General features: G+C 41.9%; 1 protein-coding gene across 3 annotated transcripts in view; it reads right to left on the bottom strand.

Moving 5' to 3' along the window:
* The window catches only part of NOL4L (nucleolar protein 4 like), a 414,548-nt gene that overhangs the window by 293,467 nt on the left and 99,020 nt on the right, over positions 1-22,061 (bottom strand). The gene's annotated exons all lie outside the window — the stretch shown is intronic.

Below are 22,061 nucleotides of genomic sequence, written 5' to 3'. Positions count from 1 at the left end.
AAGCACTACTACACATTTCAAGCGTCATGGTAATTGTAATTTAAAAAACATATTAAAGCCTGTAGTTTTGTGGAACACATGTATTGTATGCATGTGCCCCCTTTCTTGACGTACCCTCTTAAAACTGCACAGATTGCTCTATCTTCGCACACTTTGTGCACCCGTGACACATGACGGGATAGGTGTGGAACGTGCATTACGTAGGCACAGCCCCCTCAATATAGATGTGTGTATGTTGGATGTATTCGGGTTTATTTATTGGAAATACTTCGTATATCGGTACCCCGGAGAGCAGTGAGACACTGGGAATATGTAACGTGTCGCATCATACCCTTGTCACATCCTGGACACTTCCCTCTCTCAGTGTGAGCGATGTGTTATCTCTGGGTCCAGCGGTTTCCTCAGTAACGCACAGAATGGGAAGCAAAGCATACAAGCACCGAGTGACTTGTGCAACCCCTTGGCAGCACTGCATTACTGTCCGGCTATGTACCAGCACAATCAGATTTACAATGTATTGTAATAATCATTTTAATAACATTTTGTATTGTATTATAGCATTTGTGTAGCGCCCACTGTCCCTTTGTGTGGCACTGAAGCGCTTCTCCACATTGATGTGTGGTTTGAAAGTGCGGCGTTTTTACTTTTAGCCTCAACGTGCTTGTGACATAGACTTGTAGTTTTATATTAATTGATATATCAGGCGTTACTGTTACCCTGACCAATGAGGCATCTTTCATCCCCCTCAGAAATGAGAAAAAGCAGATTTTGCCATGCTCAGATAAAAAACTGTTGACGGTAAGGTTAAAGACGATTTCTGCAGCAGGTGCATTAGCCTACTAGACTATATTTGCAGCTATCTTACCAGTCTCGAGGACGCTGGAGAATCAGAGTGTCCAACATGAGTGGGTCACCTTGTCTATTAGTATAGTTCTGAGTGGACACGAAATGCAAACACATGGCAACGCTGGCTGTCGGGGCTAGTGCAGGCCTGGGGCCAGTGACCTGTGACTCTGTGAGGTCATCGGTGCTCCACGTCGCCATTTTGTGGTTGTCAGTGGGAGGGGCCTCAATGTCTTCCTGGGCAGAGGGGTGCTGATCACTTTTCTCTCCTGGCACGGTAACCTGCAGTCTAAGGAATGTACCCGAGTGTCCGCCGGCCCCACCTTCACCCACGACACGCACTTTATTTCTTCCATGTATTCAGAGACAACACCCCCCCCCCCTCCCCCCCACCCCCCGCCCTAGCTACACCACAAGCAGAAGCATGTGAGCAGTGTGGCTGTAACAAAAGGTCAGCCAGGTGACTCATCCGACAGCGAGAGGGTGAAAGTAGCGTCCCAGCCCAGGGGAGGCAGCACCCACGGGGAGCAGGGGAGCACGGGAGGTGAGTGAGATCCGACAGGCCGCCAGTCAGAAGAGGGAGCTAGGGGTCAGTGACGTCAGAGCGGTGACATCACGCTGCATGGAGGGACCCCTGAGAATAGAAATCTGGGGAGCAACACAGGCTACAAGGGGGGTGTAAAGTTGGTGAGGGGCGCTAGGCCCTCATTCTGCTGGTGGACAATGAGACACGGATACAGTGGTAGTGGGTTAGGTAATGGGCCCTGAGCACGTGCACTCAGCCCCTTTTATTAGCCAGGGTCATCTGACCTATGACACTTGGTGGCGGGTGGGTGTTAGGTGTGCTGTTACAATGGAACTGAGACACTAGACCGTGTCTTACGTTACTACAAAGGGGTCTGACAGGCCGTGAAAGAGGTGTGGGTTCTAGATGGGAGGGATGGGGATCTCTTTACCCATTGACAAGAGAGCAGGTAGCTTGCAGTAAACTTTAGGGTACATTGAGAGCAGAATCCTATATAGAGCGAAGACACCGGAGTTCTTGGGCTCCTTTTAGTGGCCTGGGAAACTCCCTCACCACACCATAATCCTCTTGAATGTAAACCTTCTCTAAAGAACTACATGGATCCTGCCATTCTACGAAGGCAGAACACGTGTAAGGACCTTAAGGGGGTGTTGTGTATGAATCACGCATAAGTAGAAGAAGGTTTCCAAGATTTATTTCCACAGTTGAAATTTACATAGATAAAATGGAATACACAACAGGGGGGATACTTACTAAGGAACTTCATTATTAATAGAAACCTATACAATAATCCTATCTGCTACACATCATCCCCTCTCTTTGAAATGAAAAACAATAAACAAATTAAAAACACAAAACAAAACTACAAACATAAAAACCTCCCAGCTTATTCATATACTGGGTGGCGTTTCCCCAAAAAATGGATTCTGAACAAACATACTTTTAAACTTTTCTTGGAGTTTTACTTTTTGCTTCCAAAAGCACTGGAGCTTTCCAGGCTCACTCCTACACCCCCAGGATAAGGCGAAGCACTGTACCTAAGCCTGGAAGAAAACCAAAGCTCATTACCCCTTAGTCTTCTGTCCCCATTTGTTCCATATTCACTGAATTCTTGAACACACCCTGCTCTCGTTCACTCAGCCACCAATACCTCAACATACCTCCCCTGAAGCCCTTCGCCAAGGATATTGTTGTCTTTCCTCACCAAGGCGAATCTTCACATGAGCTACACCGTGCATCTGATAATCACACCGCATTCCTAAGTATCTGCATATCTTTCTTGGGCTCGCTAAACATACTTTCCCCTTTAAAAAATGTTCTTACATGCTTGACACGTGACAACTGACCTACATTCACTTTCTTTACTTCCTGCTTATCATTATAATAACTCTTCTACTTTCTTTTAAACTCCTCGGGGTGTGTTCTCGCTTTCAAAGAATGCCACCATTCTATTAAGGTAGAACAACTGTAACAAACTTAAGGGATAACATGTGCTACTTGCCGCAAAGTTCTTCAGGGCTTCGTCGGAAGGAGTAAGCGCCTCATAAATACAATTTACAATAGTGGGAGACACAGAGTAGCATACACAGTAAGCTACTCATCTACAAACAGCATCGGAAGGGAGGTGAGATCTATCATGACTCCGAACAGGTAAGGCATTTAGGGGTTACAATGTCCGATGACACAAGAGTGGGGCCGCACAATGAATGATGGGGTTCACAGAGACCCGATTCCCCAAGGCGCAGCCCAGAAAGGAGGTGCGATCTAACAGGCTAGTGGATAGGAGGAATTTGTGGGATACCATATTCTATGACATAGAGTAATGTGACAAGGTCCTGGGGTATGCATGTTGAATTTTGGGGAGCATCAAGTGAAGTATAAGGGGCAGAGACTCCGGATACAGACACAGCCTGGCCCCCGCCAGCCCCGTCCAGCACTATGGAGGGAGCAGACGATGGCCCGGCAAACACCCCTGACCTACACTAGCGCCCCCCAGTGCAACACAGCAGGAGTCCTCAACTAGAATAGTACCTTGGAGCATGTCGGAGTAGAGGCAGCTCATCCCACTCTGCAAGCAGCCACCCAACCTGCAGCCCATTGGGACAACGCTAGATTTGTCACGTTAATCATCGACTATGTAAATGTAGAGAAGAACTTTCCAACTTATACCACAATTGTCAAATCCGGCCTTTGAAAGATACCTTAAAGAGAAATTGATTTTAACAAGGAATTTGGAAAATATTAGAAATGGGCATTTCAGCATCATGGCGTAACCAGAATATTAAGAAGCATTAATTTTCATGCAACCAGAATATGCGACCTGTGATTATAAGAAAAGAACGGACACATTTTTCTTATACTGTTATAATGTTGCACTGAGCATGGTCTGGTATCCACTGAAAGAGGCATTGTCGAGGTAGTCACTAGAGAATGTGAGGCTATCCATCCATTCAATTAAGCATATATCACTCCTAATGTAAGTGAACGGTAGTAAAAAAAAAATATCTACAAGATGCAATTTAATCCCCCTTAATAGACGACTAACGTATAACTACTTTGGACCTCATTCATTGTGTAATGACTGGAAACAGTGAATTAGAAATAGTTAAAGATTTTGAAAGATATGTTGCTACTAATTGTTAAAAATCAGATTCTGGAGATTTATATGAAATGTAATTAGTGATAATGTCGAAAATAATTTACATTTTAAAGTAAAAGTGGTTATGGCGTAATCATTTTTAAATAAAGATTAACATATATGTGAAAATGAAATTGAGTTACAGTGTGCGCATGGATAAGGTGTCCCATTTCCCCTCTAATCTTAGACACCAAAAATAGGATTGAGTTCTCAAAGAAGTATACTTCTCAGGTACATCAATTTAAAACAACAATACTATATTTAGACCCTACCTCTTTTGTTACATTCAATAGATTCAGTAGAGACTAATCAAAGAATATTGAAAATTAGAAAGCAAACGACCATTTGTAAATTAGACAAGCAAAAGCCTGATGTGATAAATGCAAAACCAATTAACTGATCTGACAATAGATTATATATTTTTTTGCAGATGATACCACTTTTTGTTTTTCTTTGACAACCATCAAGCTGAAACATAACCGTGGGTGGCAAGAACGACACCTAAAGGGATAAACAGTAATCAATTAAGCATAACACACAATTGAAATCTAGTTTGATACAAATCACCAACCAAGGAAGAAATTGAGAATAAAAACTGAATGGAAGAATTATGCAGAATTACAAAGCAACAGTATATGAATTAATAGATGCTTATACTAACCCAGATATTTGCTGGAATACAAAATAGTATGTAATCGTTTCCATGGTTCATTATTAACAGCAAACTAGATCATGAAAATTAATGGAATGCTACTATACTTATTATCATGACAACATTTAAAAAGCAGATAAAAAAATAGAAATACCACTATCTTGTGAACAGAAATTAATTAAATGTAACTTTATAACAGAAAGCTAGTGGCAAGCATAGACAAGACATCTAATTAGAAAAAAAGGTATTTTATAATAAGGTTAATAGTTAGATGTTTAGACAAATGATAGCATAGGTAGGTTGGTATTTTAGCAAGAATTCTAGAAGTTGTAGTCTAGTTACATCCATATGCCCTACGTGTTCGCGCAAGTGCATAGAAAAAAATCAGTGCAAATAATGTCTGTTAATGTGTAATTTAAAAAGAAGGATTTATACCAAACTATTGATTCTCAATCATATCCATGCATGGCTCGCATACTGAAATTTGTTTGTAAGTGCAAGGACTTTATACAAGTGATCTTGAGACTCAGGGTCACAGATTTAGAAGACATTATACATGAACTTGCATCTAACTGTTATATAGTGCATTCTGCCATACAATAAACACTGTACACTGACACATGTTTATTTATTTATAAAGTTTTATATAGTGCGAACAAGATCCCAAGGGATTTCAGAGCGCTTTACAATATGATGGGAGGAAGGACATAAATGCAACATCCACATCAAGTAGTTCTTCATGTGTCCTCACTTCTTGCTGCAGACAACACAGAGTAATATTGTGTTTAGCTAAACATGAACAGGACACACGCTGAATGCTGGGGCTATCAATAGGCCCTTGAAGTGAGTGAATATATATGCGCACTCCAAGTCCTGGGTTCAAGTTACCGCTGTCAGTCGGTGGAAAAAGCCGACTTGTGGATTCATTTGGAATATATATACTTAAAACCTCAGGGCAAGCCGAAGGACATAGGCTATTAAAAATAAAAAATATACTTTGTTTAAAAAATGTTGAAATAAAAATAAAGTAGTCCCTTGCAAGTAGCGCCGGCCGCGACGTCTGCGTGATGACATCATTTGCGCTCCCAACACTACCTGAACACTTCCTGAAATGGCGGCGAAGATCGAGACCTGCTGGGAGGACTGCCACGGTCCTGCTTGTTGCTGGGCGAAGTGACGGCCTGTGTGGGCAGGGCGCCTGGTTCAGGACCGGCGGCTGAGGTAAGGATCAGGCTCTCCGGGACATGGGCGGGAGGGGGCCGGGCCGGGGCAGGAGGGGGCCGGGCCGGGCCGGGGCGGGAGGGGGAGGTGGGCGGGAGGTTGGCCCTGAACAACGGCGGCTAAAAAAAAATGCTGCCCCCAGCCCCTTTCTGCCCCAGGCAACGCTGGGGCGGGCTGCCAGTATATATATATTTGAACTTAACAAAAGGAGGTCCACCGAACAAAGTACGTACAATCCGTCATGATGTCTTTATTTTCTTCCTTTATTTTTGGTATTAACATATGATCATAAAAACAGCCAACGCGTTTCGTTCCTCAAAAACAAGTCTTTGGAACTTCATCAGGGCTTTTAAGGTAGAAAGCACATATGTTGTATGATCCAAAATCGGAAATAAGGCGATCCGTTGTAGCGTAGTGGCGCTCCAAATGATCCAAATCTCCAACCTTTAATGGGATTGTGCAACCCAACCATCGAGAATTATATTCTAAGAAGATGTATTCCTGGTAGTGGAGAAGTGCTTCAGGTAATAAGATATGCCGCTGTGAATTGCGGACTGAGTCTTTCCTGCGTGCTACCTGGAAAGACTCGGACCGTGTATCACGGTGGCATATCTTATTAATTCCACAGAAAAGAGAAAAACGCAGAAAAAAGCTCTAAAACCCCCCAAAAAACTTTGAAGGTGAATACAATATGATCCTTCGAGATTCACTGCATGTACTGGGCATGGTGGTGGACAGGCAAGGAAGAAAAGGTTAATTCTGCACCCCTAAAGTCAATCCAGGGGTGCAGAATTAACAGGTTTAATTGGTTAAAATGTATCAATCCCCCGAACAATGAAAAATTACATTGGAGATTGTTCATTTCAGGTCTTGGTTCCTCAGTAGTTTCTCATTCTCTCCCACATTTTCTCCCAGAGATTTCGTCTGTTTTCATCAGCTGAAAGTTCGGGGTGAAATATGATAGATAGGACCGTGCTGTAACAAGAGTTACCTGCCCCATCATAAATTGCACAGCACGCATAATAAAGCCCTTAACCCCTTCCATGCTGATGACGAACCCCAGCCGTCATGCACTACGGTGCTCGTGTGCTGATGACGGCTGGGGTTCGTCACGGCCCGCCCCTGTTCGTGTTGTTTACAGCACACCAGGGGAAACGCGGCCGCATGGAAGGGGTTAATGTAATAGTTTTTGTATACTAAACATAACACCTTATATCTCATATAACAATATATATTTTCCGAAACATCAAAAAACACCGGGAGTCATATGTTTCATAAAGTGTGTCCAAAAATCAATGGAATGAAAACACAGATTTTTATATTATTTTATCGAGTTTAAAAGTGTAACTTCAGATTCTAAGGAAGCAGTCAATGACGGATTTTGGGGTCAGGGGTCGAATGCCCTGATTTAATATTTTTTTTATGTTTTAATGTCCATGCTTTTGGTTGTGCACTGTATATTGCTGTCCATGGTTGTCTGTTTGTGTTTGTAGCACAGTACAGGTGTTCCTCAGGTGTAATTCTGAAACTGTAGTGAAAGTTATGCGCTCCTTTTCCTAGCTAGAATGTATTAATTGATACATACTGGATGTGTGGCGAGTTAGTTGCACTGTGAGTGAGTGAGTGAAATTCAATCGAAAAGTGAAGGGGGAGACCTGTGTAGTAGCATAATGTGAGTAGCAGGGTTGTGCCAGACCCTGCCTCTTTGAGAAGTGGTTGATACTGAGTCATTTAGCAGTGTGGGAGTGTTACTCTATCCTTTGTTGATCTTCAAATTCATACAAATAAGGAACGATTTTCTAACACACAAGTACAAAATGAATGGTAATAAATCACAATGTAGTACAAACTCACCAATTGTTAAAAACTCCTCAAACTGTTGGACTTGAATGGCAACCAGCAAAACAAGACACAAAAAACCAACCTAGTCCAGTACCATCAACTGCAGTATAATATTTAAAAAAGCATAGAAAATACAGACTACCAAATTATAATTAAGAAGGTAGTATGATTGTACAACCACGATTGGAATAATGGGTTCTCTTTAGATCACCACAATGTAAAGGCAACTGACAAGGTTAATAAAATTTAGAGATTGATTAGCAAGTTGAAACTAATGAGCTGGAGGGATAAACATAGTGGGAGCAAGGAAAGAGTTTGGGGGCAATTCACAAAAGCATTTACGAGTATGGGAATAAGTACTACAGGAGCTTTTTATGTACTGTTATGTGCCTTTGTGAATAGAAACATTCAATTTTTTATTAGTAAATGTGCAAAGAGAACACAGTCCATTCTATTTGAGTTAATTGTAAATGAATATTCGCCAAATATTCCTATTTTATTCATGGTAGATGATTTGAGGCCAAGTCACAAAGGCATGCTTAAGATACTTTTGGTACTACAAAATGCATTTGTTCAATCTTCTACAAGGGATATTGACAAGGGACGAATTCTTTTTCTATTAATGTTGGTGACCAATAATTAACAAGAAGGGAATACTTTATTTAAGGTAACAGACACACAGAAAAGAGTGCAATATTTTTCAAACTTTAGACGTTGCCCAGTTTGCAAGGTTTGATCTGTTTTACCAGGTGCCCCCAACTCTGCCTGAGGAACAGATTTCCAATACACAACACAACATAACGGTTTTGCAAAAATATTGCCTACTATAAGATTTTTGCAGAGGGTTTCTTCCACAAATCTGTTACTATAGCCTGGTGGTTCTAACTGGAAAAATGGAAAAGGCCCCCACACCCTGGAAGAAGCCTGCCAGCTTGTCAGGGATATACATTTTTTGTTTTACAGACACAAACTTCTGCTTTGAAAGTTGGTATATGTAAAACAACATCTTTTCAGTGTGGACACATTGAACATGGTACCAGTGCAGAGATCTCTGTCAGGCAGGTGGAGGTCTATAAATATGGCAGGCTCTATTTCGCAAGTGCATTGGAGTACATCCCTCCAATGCCTTGATGGAACAGGGTACAGCCCACCAAGGTCTAAATAAGGCCTTAAGTTATGGCTTACAACACTTCCAAGGTACCTACAAGCATCTGGACAGTCAGAATGCCTGCAGCATTTAGAGAAAACTCACTGCTCCTCAAACCAGCAACTGATCCAATGAAGCCAGTGCCGAAGAGGTATCAATCTACTTATCCCTGAAGAATTGTGGAAAGAGGCATTTGGAGAATGGAAGTGCTTGCAGGGCTTGTGGTCAAATGCGCTCAAATCTTTCTTACAGGTGCACCCCCAAGATGTCCCTTTCATGACTGAAATTCTTCGATTTTCAGAAAATGTAGCGGCGACACGTCTCACTCTGCAGCATGGACTCATTCGTCATAGATATACAGTTGGAACTTCTTGCCCACAAAGGGTATGTCTGTGAACATCCAGGAGATAGTATATGGCACTGGTGTGCTATTGAAACATCAGACTCTCCTGAAGGGTTTGGAGCATTTCTGACACCATCATTGTATCAGACTAAGCTTCTTCCTTGAACATTCCTCAAACGTTTTTCAAGACTTTCAGTTTCAAGCAGGTTTTAAGTTAAACGTTCTTACAAGTGGTCTCGCTGATAGTGAATACTAATATATGCTACTGAATTCACCAGCTAAGAATTCATCAACACGTTATTTTATATTAACAACTGGGGGACAGAAACGTGCAAGAGTGACTGGAAATTACATTTCCAAAAAGAAATCCTGAGACCAAAACTGTATGTAATGTAAGGAACATAACACTTCACAGACTTTCTTAAGACTTTAAAAACCACCTAATGTCATGTATTAAAACGCTGTGATACATAGAATAACACATATATATATATACATACACACACACACATATATATATATACATATATAGTCTATACGCAAATGGGCAGAGTGTAAAATACTGTTTATTACTATTGAGTGTAGGGAGGTGCTTCTCCCTCATCAATAATGATTAGCATGTTATACACTGCGCATCGACACGCACGGTTTATGCCATGTCTCTATGTGTATTTGCATTAACAAATGTGATTAACAAATGGTATGCAATACACGCCATAAGCTACACTGCCCCCCATGTTTTGTTCTTGGTAGACTGCTTTTTTTCTCAGCATCATCCTGTGCCACTGGCCGAGGGATGCATTGACCATGGTGGATGAGTTATGGTGTGCATTGTATACCCCACCTCGCAAATTTCAGGCGTTTTACAGGTGTGTATTCGTTGAACCATAACCAACCTTGTGCTTTTTTCAATGGATATTTGTTTCTTTTAAGACACATTTCATTCACTTGCCACGTACCCATTTGGTGTGGAGCATAGCCTTTGGCTCTGTATAGCACGAGATGGCTGCAGACCACGTGCGAAACCCGCTGGTGCACCCAACCACTGCTGTGTCATCAGCCTTCGGCCCAGCGCAGCAGGGGTAGGCTGCTGGGTCTGGTCTTGCCCCACTACATTTCAGATCAACGTCCTAGAGACTCTTTAACACACCTCGAATGACAAGCTCTTTCGGACACTAGCCCATCATAATCTAAACATTGCCCCTGGGAACCTCGTTTGCAATCAGTGTTATCATTCTGTGACAATAATTGTACTCCTTATGCTCTCAAATCCTTTCTATTGCTTTCTAGAATGACCGCTGTATTCCCAAAAAGGCAACTGCTGTGTAACACAGTAAGCTCATATTTATCCAACAATTGCCCACTGATTGCCAATTTAAAATCGCTGAAGCAAAAATACTTAGCACAGCCCCTCAAGCTTGCTGAGACCATTAACACCTCATCCCAACAGCAAGCTTGGAAAACCCACTGCATAATCCATTGCTTGACTCCCTAATATCCAATGGTTTTGCATTCTTTATCTAGACAGGAAGTGATACATTGAAGCGATACATTGAAGGTGACGTTTTAATGATCCACAAAAACACACTCCCAACTAAACAAGTAGGTAAGCCAACATTTTACACTCTGGAACCCTTGAAAATGCTCTCTACGGGCATGGTCATCATCACAGCACTTCTACATGTACTGCTTGGTATTTTCAGCTTCGATTTTTGTGAGGCTGTCTCGTAAATTCCACTGGTTAGATATATTCTTAAGGCTCTACATTCCTCTTTTCTCTAGTCCCGCCCTTTCAAGGTTAACTTATCATCCTTCATATTCTAGACATTTTTGGCTAAGGGGAAGATCCTTATTTTCCCACCTTGCTAGCTGAGAAAATGAAATCAACTGACTTCAAGGCGGTAGACCTGGGAAGTAACCTATTGTGTCTATTCCTGTGAACAGTACTTTTGTGAAGTCTTGGGAAGCATATACCGAGGCCATGACAGAAATAAAATGTTCAAAGTGTTTGGCCATCTTCTTTCTACCCATACGGTTCGGGTCTTCTAGGCCTGAAGAATACCTTTGCTAACACATTGTGAACTATGCTATTATGCTTTAGAAACCTGTATCTTCTCCACTCTTTAGACCACATCATGGAACCATGAAACAAAAAATATACATCATTGTGTAGATCATATACATAGCACTTTTATTAATAACCTCCATCAACTTAACTCATGATTAACCCCCACATAAACACAATTATACCAATACATTCACAATAATTGCCCCCCCCTAAGATCAGTTCCTTGATCGGCCAAAACTATTTACGGAATTCCATGAGATGGTTCTACTCCTTTTTAAATGCAAGAGAGCAGTAATTGATCTTTCTATCCCAAGCAGCAACTGTGACCCGAGATCAGATCTTAGAGTCAATTTCTGGTGCTGGGTCATTGCCTTTTGTATATCCATGGTCATATGGCTTCCTGTTAGGTGCACCTTAATGTTAAAAGACAAGAAAGTGTAATTGTGGCCTTCTGGAATTCAGAAAGTAATCCCACATTTTGTCACTAACAGCCGCAAGACCCAGGTTAATTCATATGTAAAAATCTTTATACCAATTGATTTAAAACCCTCCTTATTCCACTTGCTCCAAGTTATTAATTTTATTAATGTACAAAATTATCCCTTTACATTTAAATCAACCCGAAAAGGCTATTAAGCTCTCTAAATAAGGTTTAAAAAGCATATGTTGAAACAAAAAACATACAATCCTCACCCCACAGGTCCACAGTCAAAGACGATAAGGGGGTAAAACATTATTTTTATGGAAAGATGTCTGTAAAGATATATGTTCTCAAAACCTTTTGCAAAGTTAACAAGAACAAGAGAGGCATTCTATATTGGGGTTTTTAACATCCTGCCCTGATTTTAATAATTCGATTTTCTTATGAAATGAATCACTAGGCAGAAAACGACATTACCTGCAAGAACATCCCAGCCCACTCGAGATAATGAGGTTATTTAGGACTTTGTAGGTGCTGCATCCCAGTTAGCATCTAAGAGGCAAAGAAGGCCATAGCGACTTTAGCAGTGGAGTCATTTGATCTGGCCATCTGATGCCCACAACTCACCAGGACACCTAGTGGATAAATACAGTAAGTGATCATAAGGCAGAGGATGGTAGAGCACCAACCAGCCACTTTGTGACAGGGCAAGCAATGATCTGACCACCAATTTGCATTCCTGAGGAGGTATGTCAGAAGCTTCTGTGGGGGCGGCGGCAACATTTTTGGTGGCCCTTATTGAGTTCCCATTCAAGTTGTTATGTGTAATTAAGAAACAAGTGCACTGGTGACAGGGAAAATATAGCATTTGGCGCCACCTAGTGGTGTAGAGCATCACCAAGGAAGAGGTCAGGTATGCTTTTTTAAAATTTTGTAACATGAGCATGAGCCCCACTCATCCCCAAATAACTCGTAACTGTATTAATATGGCGCTTACAACCCCTGACGAAGTATTGAAGTGCTTTACGGCGAGTAGCACGCTACTTCGGAACCCAAGGTTAGTAGTTAATCAAGTAGTTATTATTGGTTATTGCAATTAATCATGTGCTCTCAAGAAAATAATACATGCTTCTCCTCCAATTACTTTGTGATAGATTATATTAATACAAGTTAGGGTTAGGAATTAGTAGGTGCTTTGTGATTTCAGGTGAATGATTGGTGAGATAGACAGGCTGCCGAAGATTAGGTTATGTTAGTTTAGAAATAAGTGCCTTGGGGCCCGTAGCTTGAGGTAAAGAACTTCAGCTCCCCAGCCCTTGTTATGGCCCTGTTCCTGAGAAGAAACGAAATGTATTAACTGTAGAAGCAAGTAAATTTGAGTTTTTACAACATGAGTGTTACATGAGAGATAGTATCGAATGTAAACCCCAGAAAATTGACTGAGCTGACAAAAGCATGAAACAATCCATCCATCGGTCCATCCCCATCTATTCTTCTACTTTTGTTCTTTACTACCTTCAAAAAATCCTCCCTGAACCTTTCCCGTAACATATTTTCAAATAAAATATGTTTTCACTTTTCAAAATAAACCTCAGATTGGTGCTTTAAAGGCAGGAAGATGTGTGGTTTTATGTACCTAATGATTTCAAAACCTGGTATGACTAGGATACCAAATATTTTATAACTCTGCTAAGCACTGCATGGCTAGGGACGTGAAAAAGCCTTGCTCTCAGGACCACTTTAGTGAATTTCTGAGTTTCAGCCTATGGGTTATTGCTATCTTGGGGGAAAAGCAAAAGAGCTCCCATCCCAACCTCCCTTGCCTTCAAAGCCATCACAGAAAAAAACTACTTTGGGGCTTTTAAAGCATGCTAGAAATCACACAATTTAATTTGACAATTACCAATATAATGGCATAATACTGTCCATGTTGTGTAAATGTCTGCTTTAGGTTTTTTTGGATTTGTTTTAAAAAAAAGTGCTTTAGTAGATGAAATGTAAGTAAAATATTTTACTGTGGAACTATATTATTAAAGATTTGATTTATCGCACAATTTAAAATTCAAAGTTTGACAAGTGGCCCTTCAGAGATGGAACTTTGAAGTCCACTATTTTTGTGTTACTGCAAGTAATGCTCTGGGGTATAATATATCACTTTAGAAATGGATTTCACTGCATGGACCTAAACATGCTTGCATTCACTGGTTAGCATTGTCAGTTACAAAGCAGCAAATGTTGTTTTAAAACAGTTTTCAGGAGAGGTGTATTTTGTCAATTCTCTGCGCGTAGGCACCTTCAGGAAAGGAACCACTAGACCTATAGGCCATTTATGGTTGATTTAAAACTCCATTCTTTCAGTGATACACCCCTACTTTAGCAATAATAAAAATGCACACATTGACATCACAGTCGTAAATGGGAAACACGTTTGGTTATTCTGTTGCATGCATCCTTTTCTAAGAATGTCCCTAAAACAAACACAGCATACAAGATGCTTCATGAAGCAGTCAAGTAAAAGATCTTGACTTGAACTTGAAGTCTATCTGTTTAGACAGATGAGCGCCTAGCTTCAGAGCACTTGTGAGTGGAGGAGGGGGTCTTTTTTTTAAAAAAGACTGCCCCTTAATTCTTAATCTAACTGAAATATACAATTCATGGCAGTTTTTTAAATATTGCTAGTCATTTCTATGTTGGTGTTCAGTACGGGCCCGCTTGCTGGGTTTTTTTCAATTCAGCGGTCTCCTTTGTGCGTGGCCTTCCTTTGTGTTGGCCAGGCACCTGAATTTAAAGAGCAGTGGGGCCCACGTGTGTCTCTTTACATGTCTTCCCTCTTTGTTCGTGCTCTCAGCGTGTATCAAAGTGACATGAGCTCTGAGCTCAGTTTCCTTAAGAGTCGCAGTGCATGAGAGCCAAGTTTACCTTGATCAGTGACAGTCGCGTTGGCACAGGATATAGGCCGCTCACAAATTCAGTGCTTCCGCTACTGTGTGGAAATTGGGATACAGGCGCCCGCCATTTTGGATTGGTCTAGTATCAGGCCGAGACGCGCTGACACCAGGAATGTTGGAGTACGCTGATAATAGCTGTGTTTGTGGCTGGTCCCACCAGCACGTGAACTATTTGGTCACTTCCTCTTATTCTCTGGCCACATAGACGTCATCCTGGTGAAAGCTGTGACTGTGTACAGGACAGGCTCGTGCTCTGCCACCAGCAATCTGTGCTCCGAGCTCCCAGGCGGCCGCGCCGTGGGGATAATTTTGAACAATAATACACACATCCTCTCTTCATTGCAGTGGCGCAGGCCGCCCTGGGCCCACTGATTGCAGCAGGCCCGGGTGCCTTTCGAAGCGTTAATGGCTGTTGACAGAATACAGACTGTGTTTGCGACATCTGCTTGCTTGGCTGTGAGCAGGGGTTGTTATTTTTTTTTTTTTTTGCCTTGGTCTCCTCGCGGCATCAAGGTTGTGGTGAAAGGAACCGCCCACCCCTGATATGGAGTTAAAAAGCTCAATTGGAACCAAGGGCTCCTCTTCAGCAGGCAGGTAATGAGGGTAACCATGGAAACCCACCAGAGGAAGTGTATTCTGGCAGGAGGACGTTAATCCCCTCTCCCTCGAGCTGGGACAGCCTGACTTTTCATTCTCACACAGTAATTAGATACCAGCTGTCAGAGCAGGGGAAAAGGCTCGGTGACTACTAAATGGAAGAGGGAGGCTGTAAAGACGCAGGGAACGTTTTCAACGGGACCCTTGCGGGAAGGTGGTCCATGGCCTTGACCAAAGCAATGGCCAAGCCCAACCGCTGAGCCACTGCATCATCTTGCAGTTAGACCCACACCTTGGCGCAGAGAGGAGACAAGGAACCTGCTTGTCCTGCACCTGCCTCGAGAGCAGAGCGCGGCAGGTGGTGGGCAAGGAGGAAGGCTGCAACAGCTCCGCTTTGTTAAGGCCCAAGCCGCGTGCGTGTCCTATTACAAATTCAGATTCCCCTCAGTCCCGCGCAGTCATTCTGCGCTTCTTTTCCACAGCCGACTGTGTTATGTCCCACAACAGATTACTTGTTACGATTTCTAAACAACAAACCCCTGTCTATCTCTGGACTACCCGGAGTCTGCCTGGTTCCTAATGCAGGTTAGGGAGAATTATGTTGCTCCTTTGGACTTGAAAATTTGTCTAGCCCTCATTTTAGCCACTGTCTAAAACACCAGAATAACTCACACCTGTAATCCACTGAGGATTGTCCCTCTGTTTTCTAGACACCTGCTATTATCACCCTCCAGTATACTCCCACCTGTCCCTTGGTATGGTCCTAAAAAGCCCTTTGTCTCACCCAGATCCCTTTAATTTTGGCCCTGTACTTCTCTCCAGCTATATGCAAATCTGTCATGACCGAACTGCCAAGCCAGGTCCTCCCTGAACTGGAACACAAGCAACGCAGGACCAGTTTTGCCCTAGTATGGGCTTATCAGCCGGGTACAGCTTGATCCCTATTGGAGCAGGGTCAAGACTGATTTGCATATTTATATAGCTGGGTCCAAACTGAGGTGGCATATTGTGTAAAATTATAAAGGATTGAGACGCAGCCCGGGTGATTACCAGTGGCTGAAATTAATTCAAGCATTCCATCCATCACTGTTTTGTATATTTATCGAGTAACCCTGAGTGGGATAGGAATGCAGACGTGGATACCGTGCACACTGTGTCACTAGAACCAAGCTGTACCCAGCTGATGAGCCCATAACTAGTGCAAAACCAGTTCAGGGTTGCTTGTGTTCCAGTTCAGGGAAGACCTGGCTAGCCAGTTCGGACTGGACTTTTCCTATTTGAGCAAGACTAAGACTCATTTGGATATAGCTGGGTCCAAACTGAGGTGGCATGGTGTGCAAAATAATGATTACCAGTGGCTGAGATTAATTCAAGCATTCCATCCATCACTGTTTTGTATACTTATTGTAGATTTTTTTGGTGGCACTATGTCCTTACCAATGATGACTGCTATAATGTTGATGTTTCTTTCAAAATAGGGATTCCATCATATTATATTATCCCTAGAAGGAATTAATGTTGATTAAACGGTCTGGATTTGTTAGAGGCACTTCATCCACAAAAGCTTTTTGCTGGTGCCATATCTTAACTGGGAACTATTGGTCTAATGCAGGAAAGGATTTTACCTGTTCTGATTCTTTGGAGAATACGTTGCTACATAAGTGCTATATGCTGGCTACAGGTTCCTCACATGAAACTATTTCAGAAAGGAGAAATCTCAAATTGAAAGGATCGCTTGCCATGTGAATTATGTAAACGAATGTCACTGTCTCTTCTGTAGAATTGTTTGCACAGGATTAGTTAATTCCTCAAGACGACTCAGATGCCTTCTTTTATTGAGATGCATTTGTCTGAGGTCTGGTGCTGGAATTTTTTTTCGGTAATATTTATTACAAGTTTAATGTTACACGTCTATATTGCGCTTCTGATGCTTAAATGATAGGTTTACCATTAAAGGAAAAGCTAACTTTAATGACAACAAGTGTAAAGAGGCTACTCAGTATAACAACAGATACGCAACATCTTGCAGACTTTCTTCTTATGACTAATGCATTAGGTGCAACAATGGAGTAAATGTACTAAACTCCATGACGTTCCCACTTAATTCACTGGATACCAAGGCGATGATTCTGATTCCTTTGTGCAGCTTGGTTTTATGTTTATTTCTAAAGGAAAAGAAATGGGACATATTTAAATAAATATGTTTCAGTAAAGTTCAAGTCAAAAATGCCCATAAAAGGCTTTATCGAAAGTTTCCAGAGCCCTGCAAAAAGGCTGAGACAAATGTAAAAGTTTCCAATAGTCTCCTTTACTGATACAATTGAGAAGACTTCTATGAGGGATATATTGTCTGATTGAGAAGTTTACTATTTATTCAGCCTTCGCGTTTCAATACAGGGACTTCCCAACCAGGCTGCCTTTCTTGCTTTTTAAGCTGATTCATGTAGAATTGAAGCAAAGATAATGATGGCAGCTAGGGGGCATACGTCAATTCTCATAATGTTCATACTGTCTGCTGCTACTTTATATTCTCTTCTCAGTGGTCAGCTCTTTCTTTGTACTAATGCATTGGCAATGATTACTACCATGTGCATTCCATGTATTTTTTGTTACTGTTTTTTTACTTCTACCAGTACCTCTGGAAGCATGTCCCATGCTTTCACTAGTTGTTCTGTGAACAGATTTCTTGCAGCGCTCCTGGGCATCCCTCCACCCCACTGACACTTATTTAGCAATCACATGTTTTGACTGTTAAAAAAAGGCACTACAAACTGATAACGCTGCAGTTGGCAATGGAAGAATATGTTTTTTAGTAACTATCAACACCCTGTTCACTGTCTTACAAAACTCAACCCATACCCAATGAATGGAAGAGGGGCACTGGCTTGCTTTCACTTCTTCTAAATGTTACCTGACAATGATAGAAGGTTGTATCCATGTCTCCAGTGACAATGTAGGACATTGGGTCCGTATGGTCTCCTGTAAGCCTATTGATGGTTTGTTATAAGCTGTTTTGTAGCGCGCACAATTACTACCGGAGTATCCTAGTGCGGTATACCAATGGGGAACCCGTCCTGGCTTTCCCTGTGGGATGGTCCCTACTGGGAGTCCCCAAGGTGGAGCCAGGCATCCCCAGCGTTGATGAGGCCGTTGTGGAGATTAGGCAAGCTAATGCCCAGAGTTGCCGAGTGGGACCCCTGGTTAGAGTAGGCACCGAGGCGAGAATTATCGAGTCCGCTGACCCTGGTCCACGACCCTGCCGCGTCAGGAATTGAACCCTGGTCCCGGGCCGACTCCTGCTTCCGGGTCTGCCGCCTCTAACCAGTGAGCCACACCACTCCACATTATCAAACCTACAATGGCCTCTTCCTCTGCAGCCAACAGCGGAAAGAGGTTTTAATTATAAAGTAGTATTTACTTTCTGCAATACTGTCGTTTCATGGTTTCATGTTGTTCAAATTGCAGATACATAATGTGGTAATGAGGACATTCTGGGGCTTATGTCTTTTATAGAAAAAAACAGTGTCCGAAAATGTAAAAAACTCACTGACAAGTCTTTGCAAAATACTCCAGAGACTTGTAGTTCTATCAGATCATTTCAATGTGCGTATACCTACCTGTTCCACAATATGGGAACAGTTGTTTGAAAAGGTATGAATGTGGCCCATTCAGGATATATTAATGGCAATTGGTACAAATAGAAGAGACTGTGCACTTTATTCTTGTAGTATTACTTCTCGCACTTATAAATGCTTTTGTGAATCAGCGCCTATGTCATGAAGCCATGTCATCCCATTCAGAAGGTCTGTTCTTTTCTCACAGTGCTAAGTAAAAGACAGATTAAACTCAAGGCCAGGGGTGAAACACTGGACTGAAACTATGAAAAGATTTTAGTAGATAATTAGCTTTCAATAACAAACAAATAAAAGCAGGTAGAAAACTGTGGTGCAAAAACATTGGCGAGTAAAAACATCCCAGAAAGTCACTGTGCCACGAAGACAAAACAATTGATATAAAAGAAACAGTTTTCGGAATTTTCAGTCTTGTAATAAAATTTAGCAACATCTGCAGTATCTCCACGTGTACCTCAAATACCATGGATTAGACATGCATTGGCAAAGGCAATAGGTCTGCCATTGATACCCTGGTGCAATGGCAATTTTTTGTATTGTAAACATAGGCCACAGAAAATGAAACAAATGAAAAATAAAACATGATGCTGCCTAAATGTAACAGACATGTACTGGAAAGAAAAATATTAAATTAAGAAAAATACGATAACATGAATAGGGCTGGAACAATTTTCAGAGTGGGGTGCTGACCACCGACCAAAATTTTAGTCGGCGCGTTAAAAAATATGGGAGGACTTCTCCGACTGAAACAAGACGCGTTACACTATACTCGTTCTTATACTCCAAACTTAACAGACTGAACTTTAGCCATATTTTTTAACGCGCCAACTACAATTTTATCTTCACTTTACGACATTGAAAACTGTTTCAAAGTCCTACCTTGATAACGGAAAAATTAAAACACCTGGTTCATCGTCTTTTGCTGTGGTATATCCCATATTATTGAGTGTTCCAGAGGATTTATGCTACAACCTTTTCACCTATTTTAGAGCCTTGAAGAAGTTGTTTATGCGACGAAACACGTGTCGGCTGTCTGCATCAACAACATTCACTACGTGTCAACACAATCAAGATTACTTTTGTTTTCCTGTTTGTTCTGTACTTGAATGACTACTGTTTCCATTAGATACATAGAATGATGCTATGTCTATTATTAAAATAACTGACAACAAGGTCAGTAGTGAAACTTAATAGTGGTTGTGCTCTGTAATTAAGTATTTATACAATACTTAAACATGCTTTCATGCAACATGCTGTTATAAGAAATTAGAGCACATAAAGTTAAAAAACTGCCATGAGACAGTCTGTTCTTGAATGCACAGTTATTGCTTCAAGATGGAAAAATAAAGGCTTCTTTATACTTAATTCTTCATCTGAACTTCATCAAGGATTTATGAATTAATCGAGGGGCAGGGGGTTGCATCCCCAACACCCCTACATCTAGGGCCACTGGGCATCACACAAGTTTAACAAAATCGTGAAGGTGCATCCAAGTAGGCTGGTATACTTAGAACATGTCTAGAAATCTTTTTTAGTTTTGATGCACATCACAGAAAAACTTAATGAATATTAGTTCTTAAAGAGTAAGAATGGAAAGAAAAAGGCATTGGCAATGCAAAATACAAGCTCGACCAGCCTGCCACCCAAGTTCACTTTTTTATGTGGTTTGGCAAAATGCCATGTCTCACGGGGAGAGTCTGTGGTTGAAGTGAAATGACCTATTGCCCCATGCTGTTAGCTGTGGAGAGCGGAAGAAAAATTACAATTATGACCAGAGCTGGCCTTTGCTCCGAGAGTCCACTGGTTGAAACCAAATTTAGCACGCCCCTCTCTTTTACCCTCTAAAGCTGTTTATGTATTGAAAAGTTTGGGAGGAGTCGAATGTTGAGGGGGGCAAGATTAAGGAGTGGCATGAAAACGAAGAAAAAGCAGACAAGGGTGCCAGCTGCCTTTAGGACAGAGTTTAAACACACTTCTCTTTGGACATAAGTCACAGGGAAACTCCAGATCCTCGCTGGCGGTCAGTACTCTGGGCGTGTGCCTAGCTCGCACATGCTATGGTCCGACCCTGTATATGGCGCTTGGACAGAACAGTCAATGAAATGGGCTGGCGCAAAGTTCCTCTACATATTAATATATTTGTATTTATTAATTTTTTTATTACACAAGGCTGGCAAGACAGCTACATGTCTCCAAGGCCAGACCTTAAAAGGTTCATAAAGCGTAATTTAACTCAGATTCCATAGAAAGATTGCATATCTTTGATACCAGTGTATGCAGATGTATGTACAATGGTCTAAGAGGTAAGCACATTAAATAAAAGATCAACTAATGCCTACAAAGGTCTACGCAAATACAGCCAACACAGGATGGTGTTTAAGTACAGAGGTAAATGAAAGTGGGACTTTCTTGGAGCATGGTTCGGAAATGTCCAAGGAGGATGATATAGTAAATGATCAACAGTAAAAGTACTCAACTCAGCAAAATATTGCATTGTAGATACTTTTTAAGAAAGGGCCAGTACTTTCATTGCATCTTTAGGAAAGTAAATGTGCTTGTATGCCTTTACTTTCTGAACACAAACAAGCACTCAATATCAGTAGTGGCTCCCTTTCTGAAGAAGTGGTGGGGCGGGGGGAAGGGGATCGGGGGAATATAATAAATACAAATAAAACACACCTGCTGCTGCTCTGGCGGCCGCTGTCTCAGGATTCTTCTGCTCGGGTCCCTGCACACTGCGCAGGCTCCTAGACGCCAATCAAGACGCAGCTGTCATGAGAGCCGCGCCGTGATTGGCCTGAGCGGGCTTGTTAAACGGTAGCATAAGTCCTAGGAGCCTGTGCCTCTACTTCATCAGGCTGTACAGCACAGCTCGCGTGGAGAGAGATCAAAGTGCGCATGACGGTTTGGACGGCATTAGACAGCCGGCCAAACAGTCATGCGCACTTTAGTGTGCACTACTCCTCCCCCTGCACTCCTCATGGCCCCGCCTTCCCAGACTTAGCTGCCTGCATCAGATAGAAAATCAAATGATAATAAAATGGTTTTATCATTTGATTTTTCCCGTTTCTGTCTACTGGCTGGCACTCAGCAGGGGGGCACGCTCCTCTGCCATAGCGGAAGAGCTGCCGCTGCCAAATACAAGCATGTTATCATGACCGCCCAGAATAATGAACGTGCAAG

This window comes from Lissotriton vulgaris, chromosome 7 (genome assembly GCF_964263255.1).
Source record: "Lissotriton vulgaris chromosome 7, aLisVul1.2, whole genome shotgun sequence".
In the NCBI taxonomy this organism is placed as follows: Eukaryota; Metazoa; Chordata; class Amphibia; order Caudata; family Salamandridae; genus Lissotriton; species Lissotriton vulgaris.
This window is presented reverse-complemented; position numbering and strand designations above follow the sequence as displayed.